At 38.2% G+C, this 15922-nt stretch overlaps 1 long non-coding RNA gene across 1 annotated transcript in view; it reads right to left on the bottom strand.

Moving 5' to 3' along the window:
• LOC129533074 (uncharacterized) overlaps window positions 1-15716 on the bottom strand; it is a 51261-nt gene extending 35545 nt beyond the window's left edge. Inside the window, exons 1-3 of the long non-coding RNA XR_010133515.1 lie at window positions 15583-15716; window positions 5218-5416; window positions 4641-4720 (exon numbers count right to left, since the gene is read on the bottom strand). This is a non-coding gene — a long non-coding RNA (uncharacterized lncRNA). The remainder of the gene's footprint in view (window positions 1-4640; window positions 4721-5217; window positions 5417-15582) is intronic.
• Between the last annotated feature and the right edge of the window lie 206 nt (window positions 15717-15922).

Below are 15922 nucleotides of genomic sequence, written 5' to 3'. Positions count from 1 at the left end.
AGAACTTTAATTCATTTTCGTAACTCCTGAGAGGCTTAACAAAATTTGCTTATTTCATGAAGCCTTTATTAATATTTAAAATGGCATGATACACAGTGACCTCTTAAAGGTTTGGTCTGGCGTGGCGTGGACAGAGAATCAGATTTGGAGCCAGGATTTGAACCCTCACTATTTATTCACATAACTTTGGTTTCTTTATCTGAAATATGAAGATTAGAATAACTGCCTGGCAGAAATGTCACAAGATTTATATATTTATACAGAAAAATGAAAAACAAGAAGAAACTATTAATATCAGTACAAAAGGAAAAAAATTTACTCTCATGTAGTGAGAGATAATCCCCACGGCAGTCATGTGCAACTTTTGCAATTCTCTCCCGTATCTTCTTAAACCTGACAAGTGTCTAGTTTATTTACATGTTGATGTAATGTGTAGAGTGATATTCTCCACAACTGTTTCCCTCAGACTAAAGCCCCTGGATTTTTTTAAATTTTGCATAGAAACTAAACCAAGGTTAATCCATAAGGAGGAAGCGCACAAATGCTTTTTGATGGAAAGAGGTATATTACAGCAAAAGATGCCTCAAACATGATTATATACAAAATCTGCTTTTGTATGGGAAAATAAGCAGCTTTTCAGAACTAGCCCTAATTTATCTTTAAAGAATGTAAAAGTGCTTGTATTGAATTTGTATATAGATGTAGAGCTTAGTATTAAGCTTAGTATTAAGCCATAATTAATACGAGAGAAAGAAAAATAAAAGGATAAGCACAGTTATGTTTTATAAGTTTACCTGCAAGATACCATATTACTTGTCTGCAAAAGACACAACAGGTAGGTTCTCAAAATAGAAAATAAATCCAGCCAAGCGCAGTGGCTCACACCTGTAATCCCAGCACCCTGGGAAGCTGAGGTGGGTAGATCACCTAAGTTCCAGACCAGCCTGGCCAACATGGTGAAATCCCATCTCTACTAAAAATACAAAAATTAGCTGGGCATGGTGGCGCACACCTGTAATCCTAGCTGCTCAGGAGGCTGAGGCAGGAGAATCGTTTGAACCTGGAAGGCAGAGGTTGCAGTGAGCCAAGATCGTGCCACTGCACTCCAGCCTGTGTGCCAGAGCAAGACTCTGACTCAAAAAAAAAAAAAAAAAAAAAAGAAAAAGAAAAAGAAAATAAAAAAATAAATCCAATTATGGAAAAAATAAAGTCATAGTTTTGTACCCTGAGTTGTGATTATTCATTTTTAAAAATACATTTATTATTTCCTAATACCTTATTTACCCACGAAAAGAAATTAATTATTAAGAGGTATGATAATATTTCTTCTTAAACCTACACTTAAAATGTCAAAAGTGTGACCATACAATGAGGGATCTTAAAATTGACAACTGGCTGAGCAGCCCGGAATAAGAATGGTGCAAAATACTTGTGCACAGGTATCACAGCCAGGCCAGGAAATCATGGGAAAGGGAAGGTGAGAGTGCTCATCATCTGACTGATTATCAAATTTAGTATGCGTATGGTTCCAAATTTGAACACTGGAAAGTGATATAGACCACCTGGGATCATTTGGAACATGGAAAGCAGACTAGGCTGGATGCATCAGCATAACCTGTCTGAACATAAAGTCATCACATGAAGGACAGCTGGAGGAGAGAGGGAGAGGAATGGAGGAGAGAGGGAGAGGAATGCAGGAAGAATGAGAAAGTGAGCTAGGTCCCGAAGAGCTGTGCATCCAGATGTGCCTAAGCAGACACAACCTCTTCTCAGTTATGGGAGTCAATAAATCCCCTCTTTGCTTAAGCTGGTTTTTTTAAATTAGGCTTTTTGTCATTTATAATAGAAAGAGTCTTAGCTGAAGTAATAGAAAATTAAAATAGATGATTGGGCTGACACCTTATATCCAATAAAGACTGCATTCCAGGTTGACATATAAGACTTAATACAGAATTCACAAAGGAAATGTCTCAAGATTGTACAATTCTAAAACTCTCACCAACAGCAAAAGTATAAAAGTGTAAGGAGTTGGTGACTGAACAAAAGGGAGTGTAGAGAAGAGAGCTGTTTGTGTGTCTTCAAGGTCGCTCCTAAGGAAGAGAGGTGAGGAGGTTCTCTCTTCACTTTGTCAAGAGCTCTAGAGGGTCTTGGGAGAACTAGAATGTGTCCTTGGAATGTCAGAGAATTATGACTCTTACTTGAGATATCTAAAGGGCAAAAAAATGGCCCCAGTCCTGCCCTGAAAGTATATTAAGGAGATACTGGAAAGCTAGGGATGACAAGCATTCCTACAGTTTTAAGAGGCAGTGAAAAAATGAGTTTCTTGTGGGCTCTATACACACCAACTGGAAAAAAAAAAATGTTCCTGTGAGTTATCTTTGGTCATGTTGGAAATGACTTCCTAGAGAGGCCAATAGCTTTTAAGAGAAAGAAAACAGAAGTGTTGCCAGACATCTAATACTTTGTTTACCCGTGAGGGACGGAAGAAGGATGCAGGCAAACAACTGAAACAGACATGGATTTATGCAAGCCAAGAGAATATCAGATGAAAAGTCCCAAGTGATGGGAAAATTCTGAAGAACCCTCAAGAATACCTATAAGAGGAAGGTTCAAATGTAAAACTCTGCCAAGAGAAAATGTGGGACCACTGTGAAATATTGGTCTAGTCGGACTTTCCTACTCCTTTACCTAGTTTTTTCCTTCCTGTGTTCCAGTGCTAGAGGGTTTAGAAACTTTGAGTAGCAAGATGGAAGAAAAGGAATAAATGCTCCAGTTCGGGGTTGGGGAGAAGTTGACTAGATCATTCCTTTCCTGAATCCAGGGAAGAGAAGAAATACAAACATTAATTTTAAATCAGAATGGAAATGTTGATTATTGCATTGGTATAGACATTTTAATTACAAACTGGAGAGCCATTTGTATTACCTAATGGTGACCAGAAGAATAATGGGATGTTTGGGCAGAGGAACAATGCAAGGACCAGTTCTACAGAAGACATTTAAAAGGACACAAGAGACATGACTCAAATTATTTCTAATTGAATTCTATGAGTCTTGTTTACTTAATACAACCATTATACAGATAGAAGTATTAATGTAGCAAAAGCATTTGTTGATGACTTAGATAAGGCATAATGGGAAAAAATACTTATACATTATTAGTAACTGTAAATTGACTCAGAAACGATAGAGCAATATATTCCAAAATTCACAAATTTGTCTATAAATTTTTGGCCCAGTATTTCCATTTTGAAGAATGTGCTCCAGTAAAATTACAAAAAAGTGTAAATTATTATTTTGTAATTGACTTTACATATTAATTGCATCAGTGAATAGCAAAAATAACCCAAATGTTCACTAACTTAGTAATGTCTATGTGTCAGTTATAATTTATATATTAGCATATTAACAAAATAGACTATTACGTAGCCAATTAAAAAGTGTGTGTACACTTTGTCTACAAGTGAAAATGTGTGTAGAAATGAATTTTTAATGAAAAAATAGAAAACATAGTATGATTATTCTGAACTAAAAAAATATGTAGTGCATAAATTTTAAAGCTCAAAAAGAAAAACTTCAACACTCAGTAGTTTCTTTCTTCTTGTTTTTGTTCAAGAACTAGTGCTACAGATTAACAATGCAGTACTAACATTTCTGGTTCCTGTTGAATATTTCTAAGCTAGAGCTCTACTTCAAAACTGAAGACCAGAGACATCTTGGTATTGTTCCATGTTCATATCTCATGAAACATGTTTTTTGGGGTGTGTTTCAACAGTGCTGTGACTCTGCAAAAATAAGCCTTGAAAGCTGAAGGAGAAATGTTTCAAAGGGAAGGAAAGCCAGAAATATCTGTTTCCTAACTCAACAATAAGACAACTTAGTTCATATACCTTGGAAGGAATATGATTCCACTTTTTAAATGTGAAGTGTTTCTAAAACTTTTTTTAATATTAAAACATATTAGAAAGACAAATATCACATGTTCTCACTCATATGTGGGAGCTAAACATGTGGACTTCATGAAGACAGAAAGTAGATTGGGTAGATCGGTAGTCACCAGAGGATGGGAAGGAGAGTGGGGAGGGGGATGATGAAGGCAAAATAAAGAACATAATTGTGTTTATTACCACTGAGGTGTATATGCAAAATGGTAAAGATGGCAAATTATATATGTATATTTTACCTCAATAAAAATATAAACGGGGCTTAAAACCTAGATGACGGGTTGATAGGGGCAGCAAACCACCATGGTACATGTATACCTATGTAACAAACCTGTACATTCTGCACATGTATCCTGGAACTTAAGGTAAATAAATAAATTCATTAATTAAATAAAATAAACATCTATATGTCAAATATATCAGTTTGACATAATATTAAAAGCAAGTGTGTATATAATCCTTCATCAGATTAATACATTTTAATTCATCATTCAAATCCTAGTTTGAAAAATCGGGCTACTTCTCCATTTTAGCACCTGAGGAAGCAACAAGAGAGTGCACTCCCAGCAATAGAAGGCAGAAAAATGTGCCTCTGTTGTTTCTCCCTTAAAATAAGTCTGCTCTAGGAAAGAGTTTATTTCTAGAAGTGTAATAGTCATCCTATATAGCAATGACCACGGTTCCCACCAGGACTTACCATGTGGTTTGGCTGTGTCCTCACTCAAACCTCATCTTGAATTGCAGTTCCCATAATCCCCATATGCAGTGGAAGGGACCCTGTGGGAGGTAATTTAATCATGAAGGTGGTTACCCTCATGCTGCTCATGCTGTTCTCATAATAGTGAGTGAGTTCTCACAAGATCTGATGCTTTTATAAGTGGCTTTTATAAGTGGCACTCATTCTCTCTCCTGCCACCCTGTGAAGAGGTGACTTCTGCCTTGACTGCAAGTTTTCTGAAGCCTCCCCAGCCATGGGGAACAGTAAGTCAATTAAACCTATTTCCTTTATAAACTACCCAGTCTCAGGCAGTTCTTTATGGCAGCGTGAGAATGGACTAATACAACTTATAAAGAAAACCTAAAAGAAAAGCAAATGAAGCCCTCATCTCTCACTGGGACCATCTGAGCAAAAGATATAGAACCTATAAGTTGTCACATTCTCTGACACATATAGCTCTTCACTTCTAAAGCCAAACAGAATCCTCTAAAACATGATAACCATGCAATCAATTGTTTTTTGAAAAACCTTTCAGAATTTGTTTTTATTTACTCACCTCAAGGTTTTTACAAAACTTCCAATATATGGGAGATCCAGGTTCCCAGCTTTCTTCCCTTATTCTTGTTCAATACAGGTACACAGCATGACCTCAAGTATCACACAATTTGTTCACGCTTCTCTTTCTTCCAGTGTACCATGAAAGCCTTGACTGAGGCAATGACAGAGCACCTTCACATCTCACTCCTTCACTGTGTCTAGAATAGAGTCCACCAAAGTGATTATTACATAGACCAGTTTACTCCTTTTGAAATCAAAACTACGACAGACCTAGAGGTTTTTGTCAAGGATTCTGCAGACAGGGAAGTAAAAATAGTTTTCTTGATGATTTGAAGTTTCTTAAAGCAAAGTGACCAGTGTTGGTTTTTGTATTTCTAGGAATGACTTTTCCCACAATTCCTCCATCAGGATTGAAAACTGGACTTGAAACCTAACTCTTCTGTCTGGTTTCTGCCCACTTGGCTAGCCCTATTCTTGTAAGCAGATACTTTGCTGTATCCTCAAGCCTTGATGTGCTCCCGATTCCACACCTACCCAGCCTATTTGCTGCTACCCATTTGACTTTTAGTATTTTCACAGCCTGAGATTATTGTTACTTTATCCCACCTAATTTTTTTTTTATTTTTAATAGAGACGGGGTTTCACCATGTTGTCCAGGCTGGTCTCAAACTCCCGACCTCAAGTGATTCACCTGCCTCAGCCTCCCAGAGTGCTGGGATTACAGGTGTGAGCCACTGTGCCCGGCTCCAATTAGGGTTTTTATAAAGCCAAAAGAACTTGGCAATACCCCTAGGTACCCTTTAGAAGCCTCCAATTGGCTACACCCTATGAAGGATTGGCCTGTGACCAATCAGAGGCTGAAGTGGAGGCTTAGCTCATGGTCAAGCAGAGGCTGAAGTGGAAACTTCTGTCTTTTTATCACAGGCATGAGGATGTGGCCTGCATGCTGCCTGATCTTGCCTAGAACCGGCTGCACCTGCTGTTCTCTTGCTTATGCAAACTGGCTGCACCTGCTATTCCTTTGCTTATGCCCCAACCCCTGGCTATCCTAATTCCCTGTTCTCCTGCCTCACTATTACTCTATTCTCTACTTCTAAATAAAAATAAAACAAAATACAAACCATTTGCATGTATTATAGTCATGATTTGTTATTTCAAGCTATGTTTAAAATGTAAAGCCCATTACAGTAGGATAGATGAGAAGAAAGAAGGGTCTGAACAAAGCCAACAGCAGAGAACATGCAGAAGGGGAATGAAGACTTCAGCCTGGACTCTCATTAGGTGGTTGTCCAGGATAACATGAAGTCTCATGTGAAATATATTGGAAAAGAACAAGATTCAGTCAAGTACCCAAGGTGCCTGACTGCTGAAACGGCACTGTAATTTAAAAAGCAAAGACAAGTTTATCATACTGTGAGATCCTTGAGGGCAAGGACCAAGTTCTATTCAAATCTTTGTCAAAAACCAGATTTTTGATAGGCTTACTTTAGTATCCATTGATCTTAATTATAGTTCGCCTGCCAGGAGTTAAGGTCCCTCCTCAACAGTAAAGAGAATGACAGGCACAGGGGTAGGAGCACATAGAGAAGGGCCTGACTTTCAAATGAACTCTGGAGAGCACTCATCACCTCCAGGACACAGCAGATCTTACTGAGATGGCTGGGTCAGAAATCTCTGAGGGACTCCAGGATGCCCACGCCTCAGAAAGGACAGGTAAAACCAAAGGACCTGGGGTCCCAATGTGCAGCACGTTTCCTCTTCGAGTACACACCAGATACATTCTGACTGCCTTATCCTTGGAGTCAGAAGGAGGAGTGTCTGAGGTCTCTTTTCTCCCATCCTAAAAACAGAACGTAGAGCAGGCCTTGGCCATATGCTGTATGCCTCCCCTAAGTGAGCAGTAAGAGATTGTCACAAATCTGCTGTGTTCAGAATCTGCATTTGAATAAATGAATGCTATTACCTCTCAAGGTGACTGCTTTGAAGGTATAAATTCTAAAGTATTTCAGAAACCTCAGACATTACATTCACACCATGATAAAATCTGGTAGGTCTGATGACAAGGAATGGTGTTTGTTGCATATTTAAAAGATTGCACACAGTTCTACATTAAAAGTTCTTTCTGTGGGTAAGGGGGCTGTGGGATGGGGGAGATGCCAGGATATGTATAGAGCTTAATTTCACTTGCTGGGATTATAGCTAATTTTTGTTTTTTTCTTTATACTTTTTTTTCTAGCTTCTTAATTTTCTGTAACAAAACTATATTACATTTTTAAAGAGACAATAACAAAAGCCATTGACTTTTTCCAAAACTAAATATATATATACATATATACATATAGCAACAAGACAGTTGCTAGTACACATCTCCCTAACAGAGTTACATTAGTCTACATGGGGTTTTACTTATAATTGACATAGTTACCCTAATCTATGCATTCTTTGACTATGTTGCGTGTCTAACATGTTCCAGTGACCATTCAATTGTGGATTACAGAGAACTGTCATTGTCCAAATTAGACACAGGAATTTCAGTCCTGTGGGAAGCATCCAAAAAGTTCTTCAGCACAGATAGGTTTAGGAATAAAACTGGAGATCTTTTGAGTAGTTCTCATTTTTATAAGCTTGGTCCTGAACTTATCTGCCCCTTAATTATTTTTAGAATTGATTTCATGCTCAGGTCAATCATTTCGCAGTGAAGAATATACCATTTCTCAAACTGCCTTCTTTCCAAATTTTATGACTAGAGTTCAGCCTGAGTTCCAGAATCAGCTGATGAACATCACTCAATGGAGCATATTAACTAGAATTGTTGTCTCCATCTGGGTCTCTTCCAAATGGTCTTGTCAAATGCTATCAGAGCATCATATATTAGAGAATATGTTATATCAGCCTCCACTTAAGTTACTCATAGATTGTCCTTGACCCTTCTCATGGCTCTTCTCTCTTGTAGGTGGTATTATTGGTAACATAATTTGCTCTGACAAAAGCAAATAAAGGAAATTTTAGACCTGTATTATTCAACTGGATAAAACTGAAGGTTCAGAAGTGATTTTAAATATTGCCAACCAGGTGAAAATTATTTCCATTCTCAGCTGAACGCCATTACCTATAAATCAAAAGTAATCAGTTTAATGTAAGTCTTACCTAAGTCTATTAAACTTTTTCTAGGCCTACCAAAGCATAAAAATGCTGAATATTTTAATGTCCTCAGATTAAAGTATCCCCATCTCTGAATATTTTGAAATTTTAAAAAGAAATCACTAAAAAGTGACCAGCAGCATTTATTCTTACTAAAAAGAATGGATGAGATGGCATGGAATATAGTAACAGCCTTGTTACATGGAATATAGTAACAGCTTGTCTCCCTGTCTCTACTCTTGTTTTTTATATTCCCTCCTTCACAGAGCAATTTTTTCAAACTGTCAATTAGATCATGTGTTTCTCCTACTTAAAATCTCCAGTAGGTTTTTCACTGCACCAGAATAAAATCACCACTTGTTAGCAGGCTCTCTGAAGTTCTGACCTGTCCACATGCTCAGCTCACCTGGCCTGCCCCCTCCAACCCTCTCCCACTCTCTCCTGTCATTAGGTTGCATCCACTGAACTTTCCCCCAAAACTCCAACATACTAAGGTTGCTCCTTTCTTAGGAACTTTGTTCTAATTTTTTCTTCTTTTTTTGCTTCATATCTTTGCTTGACTGCCTCCATATTATTCCTGTCTCACACCTTCAAAGAAAATTCTGATGACTATATTTTTCATCTGCTTTGTTTACTATGTATCCTCAGAGCCCAGAATAATGGCTAGAACACAGGAAAACTCAGTAAAATATCATTGAATGAAATAGGTCTTCCCTGCCTACCCAAGGCAAAGCAGCTTGTAGTCTTCTTCCCTCCTTCCCATTAAGTTCTCTTTCATTTTCTTCCTGTATTTTTTTCATAGCACTCAGCTCCCAGGACTACCCTCTTTATTTGTATAACTGGTTGTTGGCAAGTCTCAATTCAGTAGGGTAAAAAAAATTAATTCTTTAAATTTGCTTATACTGCATGGAATATACTTTTCCCATTTCTTATTCCTATTCACTAGAAACATCTCCGGGAGATAGGCAACTTTCTGGTCTTTTTTGTTATTAAAATTTCAAAACACCAATCTTAGATGTAAATGAAAGCTATACAGCTACTTTCTTTTTTCTAGGTTTATCACGCCTCTGGGATTGGGATTAGAGGAAGAAAGCAAACAAAGGAAATTTTTTTACTTCACTATTCACAGTGTAGTCGTGTGCCTGATGGCTGTAGCTACTAATTTAGCTTACACTGACTGGCCACTAAGGGACTCTAGGAGTCAGAATCTAAATGCTGAGTCTCTCAAAGGCATAGAGAGAATTTCACAGGGCCTTACCATGACATGGGGATTAAACACCAGTTCTGCCCAATTCTCATCACGAAATCCTTATCCCATGCCTCTTTGTGTTTAGTGTCCCCTTGCCTAGGGGACAGTCCTCCTGGGTAAGATCAGCAAGATAACTCTTCAGTCACATTCCATTTGATCCTTTGAATACTCTGGGGTCCTCACCCACCAAATGGATGGAGTTCAGCTGCTCAATCACTGCCTTTCTCAGAACTCGGTTGTCCAACCACAATTCCCTTTCCCTTACTCACGTAGGGATAGGGCTATATTGGCAAAATGCCACCCGAACAGCCTGCTAACAGTAAAGCAAATATTAGTTTCTCTCACCTTCTTGAAGGCATTTACAGTCTTTGTAAGCTCTTCTCCTAGATTTTCCCTTTCCTGTTCCTGCTTAGATTCTAAGAATGAAGTGCATCCTTCTCCTTTTCTTCATTAGGTGAAGTGGGATTTACCCATTACCATATATTCACCACCATGTCACTGACGAGAGACTCCAGTGAATCTCTTTCCCTCTGCATTCCTCTCCTTGTACAGACTAGAGGGTCACATTGGGTAAAGCCTAACATAGCCCTGCAAAGAGATCTGGCCCCAGCAGTGAGCACAAACTCAGTAATTCTCTTTAGAGTGAGGTGGTAATCAGTGCCTCTTGGTTTCAGCTGTGGTCCTAGTGGCTAATTACGGAAGGATAGGAATAGTCTCACAACATCCTGTAACATTGGCTTACCTGTATATTATATGCCACCCATAACCATAAAGACACCAGGATTTAGGTTCCTTGAAGGTAATGACTATGGGTCCCTCTCTGTGGAAGAATAGTGAATAGAAGAGAGAAATCACTCAATATGTGGAATGACTGATACGGTTTGACTGTGTTCCCACTCAAATCTCATCTTGAATTGTAGTTCCAATAATCCCCACGTGTCATGGGAGGAACCCAGTGGGAGGTACTTGAATCACTGCTGTGGTTTCCCCTATGCTATACTCATGATAGTGAGTAAATTCTCACATAATCTGATAGTTTTATAAAGGAGCTTCCCCCTTCACTCAGCTCTCATTCTTCTTCTTCCTGCCACTACGTAAGAAAGATGTGTTTGTTTCCCCTTTGATCATGATTGTAAGTATCCTGAGACCTTTCCAGCCATGCAAAACTGTAGATCAATTAAACTTCTTTCCTTTATAAATTACACTGTCTTGGGCAGTTTTTTATAGCAGCATGAGAACAGACTAATATAGTAAGTTGGTACTAGAGGTGGGGTGCTGCTATAAAGATACCTAAAAATGCAGAAGTGACTTTGGAACTGGATAACAGACAACCTCTGAAAGCAGCCAAGAGGGGGGTTGTACCATGCAAAGCCACAGGAGCGGAGCTTCCCAAGACTGTGGGAGCCCACCTCTTGCATCAGCATTACCTGGATGTGAGACATGGAGTCAAAAGAGATTATTAAGGTGCTTTAAGATCTAATTACTGCCCCACTGGATTTCAGACTTGCATGGGCCTGTAGCTCCTGTTTTTGGCCAATTGCTCCTATTTAGAGTGGGTGCATTTACCCATTACCTATACCCTCATTGTATCTAGGAAGTAACTAACTTGCTTTTGATTTTACAGGCTCATAGGTGGAAGGGACTTGCCTTGTCTCAGATGAGACTTTGGACTTGGACTTTTGAGTTAATGCTGGAATGAGATAAGACTTTGGGGGATTTTTTGGAAGGCATGATTGTGTTTTGAAATGTGAGGACATGAGATTTGGGAGGGGTCAGGGGCATAGTGATGTGGTTTGGCTGTGCCCCCACCCAAATCTCATCTTGAATTGTAGTTCCCACAATCCCCACGTGTTGTGGGAGGAATGTAGTGGGAGGTAATTGAATCATTGTGGCGGTTTCCCCCATGCTATTTTCATGATAGTGAGCAAATTCTCATGAAATCTGATGGTTTTATAAGGGGCTTCCCCATTTACTTCTGCCATCATGTGAAAAACGATGTGTTTGCTTCCCCTTCTGCCACGATTGTAAGTTTCCTGAAACCTCAGCCACGCAGAATTGTGAGTCAATTAAACTTCTTTCCTTTATAAATTACCCAGTCTCAGGCACTTCTTTATAGCAGCATGAGAATGAACTAATACAATGACTGACTGACTGGAAAAATTCAAACATTTTCTTATGACCAATACAATTTGCTAGAGCAATTAGAAGATCACACCTCAAAAGTGTTCAGTACATTCACACTGTTTTTCAAAACATTTAACTTGTTCAAAACTCATTCCACCTTCCCACAAATAAACTTCTATTCAACTTCTTATGCACATGCATTTCAAATTGCATCATTTTCAACCTCACTACTTTTAAAATGTAAATTAAAACAACAGAAAATTTATTCATTTTCTATGAAACCTACAAAGTGGTATTTCTAATATCCAATGTGCTAAGACTGCAGTAAATTCTTATTGTTGTTATGGTAATGTAACTTGTTGCAATCTTTTAGAAGGAAATTTGCATATATATTCCAGCACGTCCAAGATACTCATAGAAACTAAAACTCTAACAAGTATTAAAAGTGTAGCAGGCAGACAATCGGTTGTTACATACCGATTGGTTCTTCTTATATCACACACTCCCACACACACTCATGTGAACTTCTTTATTGTATAAGACTGATACATTTTTCCCTATTACTTATACCAGCTACTACAAGAAAATTGAATCTACAGACAAGCTGAAAATAAACTTACTTTTATAAAACCATGTTAAACATTTGGATGGGTCAAATAGAATGAAATGAAATAAATAACTGCTGCTGAAAATATAAAAAAAAATGACTAAAAGCAAAATGGTCTTGAAGGAAAACTTTGAAAGAGATGTATAGGAAGACCTCAGCTTTTGCCTGTATCATCCTACCATGTGAAGATTGATTAAAGCAATAAACAAAGTTTTATGGCAGATAGAGGGGACTCTATGGTGCACATATTGGCCCCAGGCAAGAAAACATTATCTGGAGAGGTCCATTCTCCTCAGACACTATGAAATTTTTAGTGGTTTATTCTACAAACTTCAAGTGTGAGAAAAGGGCAATAGTGTGTTTATACATCAAGTACTTGAGACTGCTTGCTAGAGGCAATCACAGTTCTTATAAAAAGAGCTGTTTGCAGTTTAACTGCAAGGAGAGAAATGGCAGTTATTTTACTTTTGTTGTTTGTGTTAAACACTAAGGAAAGTGTCATGAGCCTGTAAGAACCCAAAACAATTGAATAAAAGGTAAAAATCACAGTTCATTCTTGCAACAGTTCCTCATTTATTTCTAACAAAATAGCTCCTATCAATCTCAAACTCACCATTAACATCTCTTACCTAATAAAAAGGATAAAATAATAAATCACTTGTAAATATCAAACAATAGCAGACCAATTAAAAACAGATAAGTGAAAATGGTAATTTAAATATTTCTTAAAGGAAGTTAAAATGAGAAGATGGAGGCTTGACAAAATATTTATAAATTCCAGATATTTGAAATCTGCTTGAGTGAAGAAAAGTATAGAATAAACAATAATATACTCTGAAATTCAAGAAACAACCCAACCTCATACAAGAAACTCTGCAGAATATCTGCTTTGGGCCAAAAAGAAAGAAGGTACTGGAGAGTTGGCATAGCATTCCCACCTGAGGGCACCAAACAGAGCTACAAAAAGAAAGTAGAGGAAATTAGAAGGATCCCACTACAGATTTTTATTTATCCAGTCCAAAATATCAATAGTGCTAAGGTTAAACAGCCTCCATCTAGAAGAATAAATGTGTGTTAATAGTCAGAAAAAGTATGAAAATGAAGAACAATGAGTGGGAATTTCTTCAGCCAGGAATTATAATATAGAGTTATATTAAGCATTAATTAAAAGAACATTCTGGGTAAAGAAATATATATTCAGATAAGTGAAATATAACAATTCATTTGTAAATTCAAATAGATGTAATAATTTAGTGTCATGAAGAAAGCAGCTTTCAAATCAACATAAAAAGATACACTTTCACTGTATTCAGAAAACTTGTCAGATACTCAAGAAGAAAAAAATAGATCTGTACTACTCATTCTTTATAACATAAAATATTTCACATAATTAAGGTTAAGTTACTAAAATAAAAACAGGAAAGCACTAAAAGCAAATATGGATAGAGTCTTTTAGTTTTAGCAATTAAAGACTCCCTTGGCAGACACAGAAATTCTAAACAAATATGGTAAGCCTACTTTTATTTGAGGGGAAAATAGGAACAGAGGATGTTGTTGATACTTAGTGGCTTGGGTTTTAATGTAACAATCAATCAATCAGTGTACTGTAACTTTACTAAAAGTCACGTACTGTTTGAAAGTAAAATCTTTACAACATAAATAGATAAGCTGAAAGTAAGGGATGGAAAAAAAAGATGTCTGAGGAAAATACCAACTGAAATAAAGCTAGTGACTTCCTCTGATGCTGGCAATATTCTCTATCTTGATCTGGGTGGTGGGTACATGGCTGTATACATTAGAAAAAAATTATCAAACTCTATTCTTAAGATCAGTGCCTTACATGCTATTTATTGTATGGGTATTATGTGTCAATAAATAGGTAAAGAGGCTGTAAAAATACAGAAAGTTCATGTAGCTATATTAATATCAAATAAAATAGATGATAGATAAAGTATTTTCAAAGATAAAGAGGCCACTACGTAATGACAAAAAGGGATCATCTTGGAAGTAATGTCAGAGGCAATTGAACCAGAGTGACTCCATCTTGGATAGGGGCCTGGTAAAATAAGGCTGAGACCTGCTGGGCTGCATTCCCAGGCAGTTAGGTATTCTAAGTCACAAGATGAGATGGGAGGTTGGCACAAGATACAGGTTATAAAGACCTTGCTGATAAAACAAGTTGCAGTCAAGAAGCTGGCCAAAAGCCACCAAAACCAAGATGGTGATCTGACCTCTGGTTGTCCTAACTGCTACACTCCCAACAGCACCATGACAGTTTACAAATGCCATGGCAACGTCCAGAAGTTATCCAATAGGGTCTAAAAAGGGGAGGCATGAATAATCCACCCCTTGTTTAACATGTTGAAACAGGAGAGTTCCCTGACCCCCAACTCACAGGACGTGCAACAGGGGTGTGGTTTGTCTGTTTGGCCACCATGAGCTCAAACCCCTTATGGGAGGGAGAGCATGCAGATAGGCAGGTGCAAGAGCTGGAGAAAGTGCCTTTGGGCTCCAGCCCCGTGGTAGGATCTAAGGGTGGGTGCCTGCAACTCCCAAAGCCCCAATACACATGTTACAGTACCTCTCAGCTCTGCTGTCCACAGATGGCTTAAGTGTTAATCAGCTCAGTGACCTCCTGGTATCCGGGTCCTTGTCCGGTGTCCAGGAAGAATCAGGTCACACACAGACTTGAAGGATGGTGAATGCAGGGGTTTTATTGAGTGGTGGAGGTGGCTGTCAGTGGGATGGATGGGGAGCTAGAAAGGGGATGGAGTGGAAAGATGATCTTCCCCTAGAGTTTGGCTGCCCCATGGCCTATCTCCTCTCCAACTGTCCCCAGCTGAACTCCTCTTGACATTTAGACATTCCTTCTCTTCTCTCCTTCTCTGCTGCACCACTCTTCTGCTCCTCTGATCTTCTGCTGTTGGAGCCTGAGGTTTAGGGTTTATTTGGGTATAGGATGGGGGGCGTGGCAGGACAAAAGGCAACATTAAGGTGTGAAAACAGGAATGCCCATTCAAATTTAGGGCCATGGATTTCCAAGCTTGAGGGTGGTGTCTTTGCCAGGGAACCGCCCCCTTCTACCCAATATTTCCTTGCCTCCTGTTCATACCAATATAATCAAGAAATAACCATAAAAATGGGCAACCAGTAGCCCTCGGGGCTTCCCTGCCTATGAAGTAGCAATTCTTTATCCTTTACTTTCTTAATAAACATGCTTTCACTTTACTTTATGGACTCACCCTTTCTTGTGCAAGATCCAAGAATCCTCTTTTGGCGTCTGGATCGCGACTGGTTTCCAGTAGCAATAACAGTTCAGAACGTGGATTAGTTTAATAAATAGCCTAAAAAATATAAAGCAACCCAAAGTGAAAACTTCAAAACATTCAGCAATTGACTTAGAAAGACTAAAAGCTAATTAACTTAATATGAACTCAAGAAGTTAGAAAAAGAACAAGGAGAATAACCAAAAAAAAAAAAAAAGTAGACAAAAGGCGTAATAAAGAACAGAAGTCATTAAAATTGAAAATGAAGTGAAGTGAGCTGCCTGTATGGGAAGCTGCTGGAGGGCAGATGGAACAA

Source organism: Gorilla gorilla, chromosome 3 (genome assembly GCF_029281585.2).
Source record: "Gorilla gorilla gorilla isolate KB3781 chromosome 3, NHGRI_mGorGor1-v2.1_pri, whole genome shotgun sequence".
NCBI classification, from domain to species: domain Eukaryota; kingdom Metazoa; phylum Chordata; class Mammalia; order Primates; family Hominidae; genus Gorilla; species Gorilla gorilla.
Note: the sequence above shows the minus strand (reverse complement) of the source record. Positions and strands in the feature narration are given on the sequence as shown.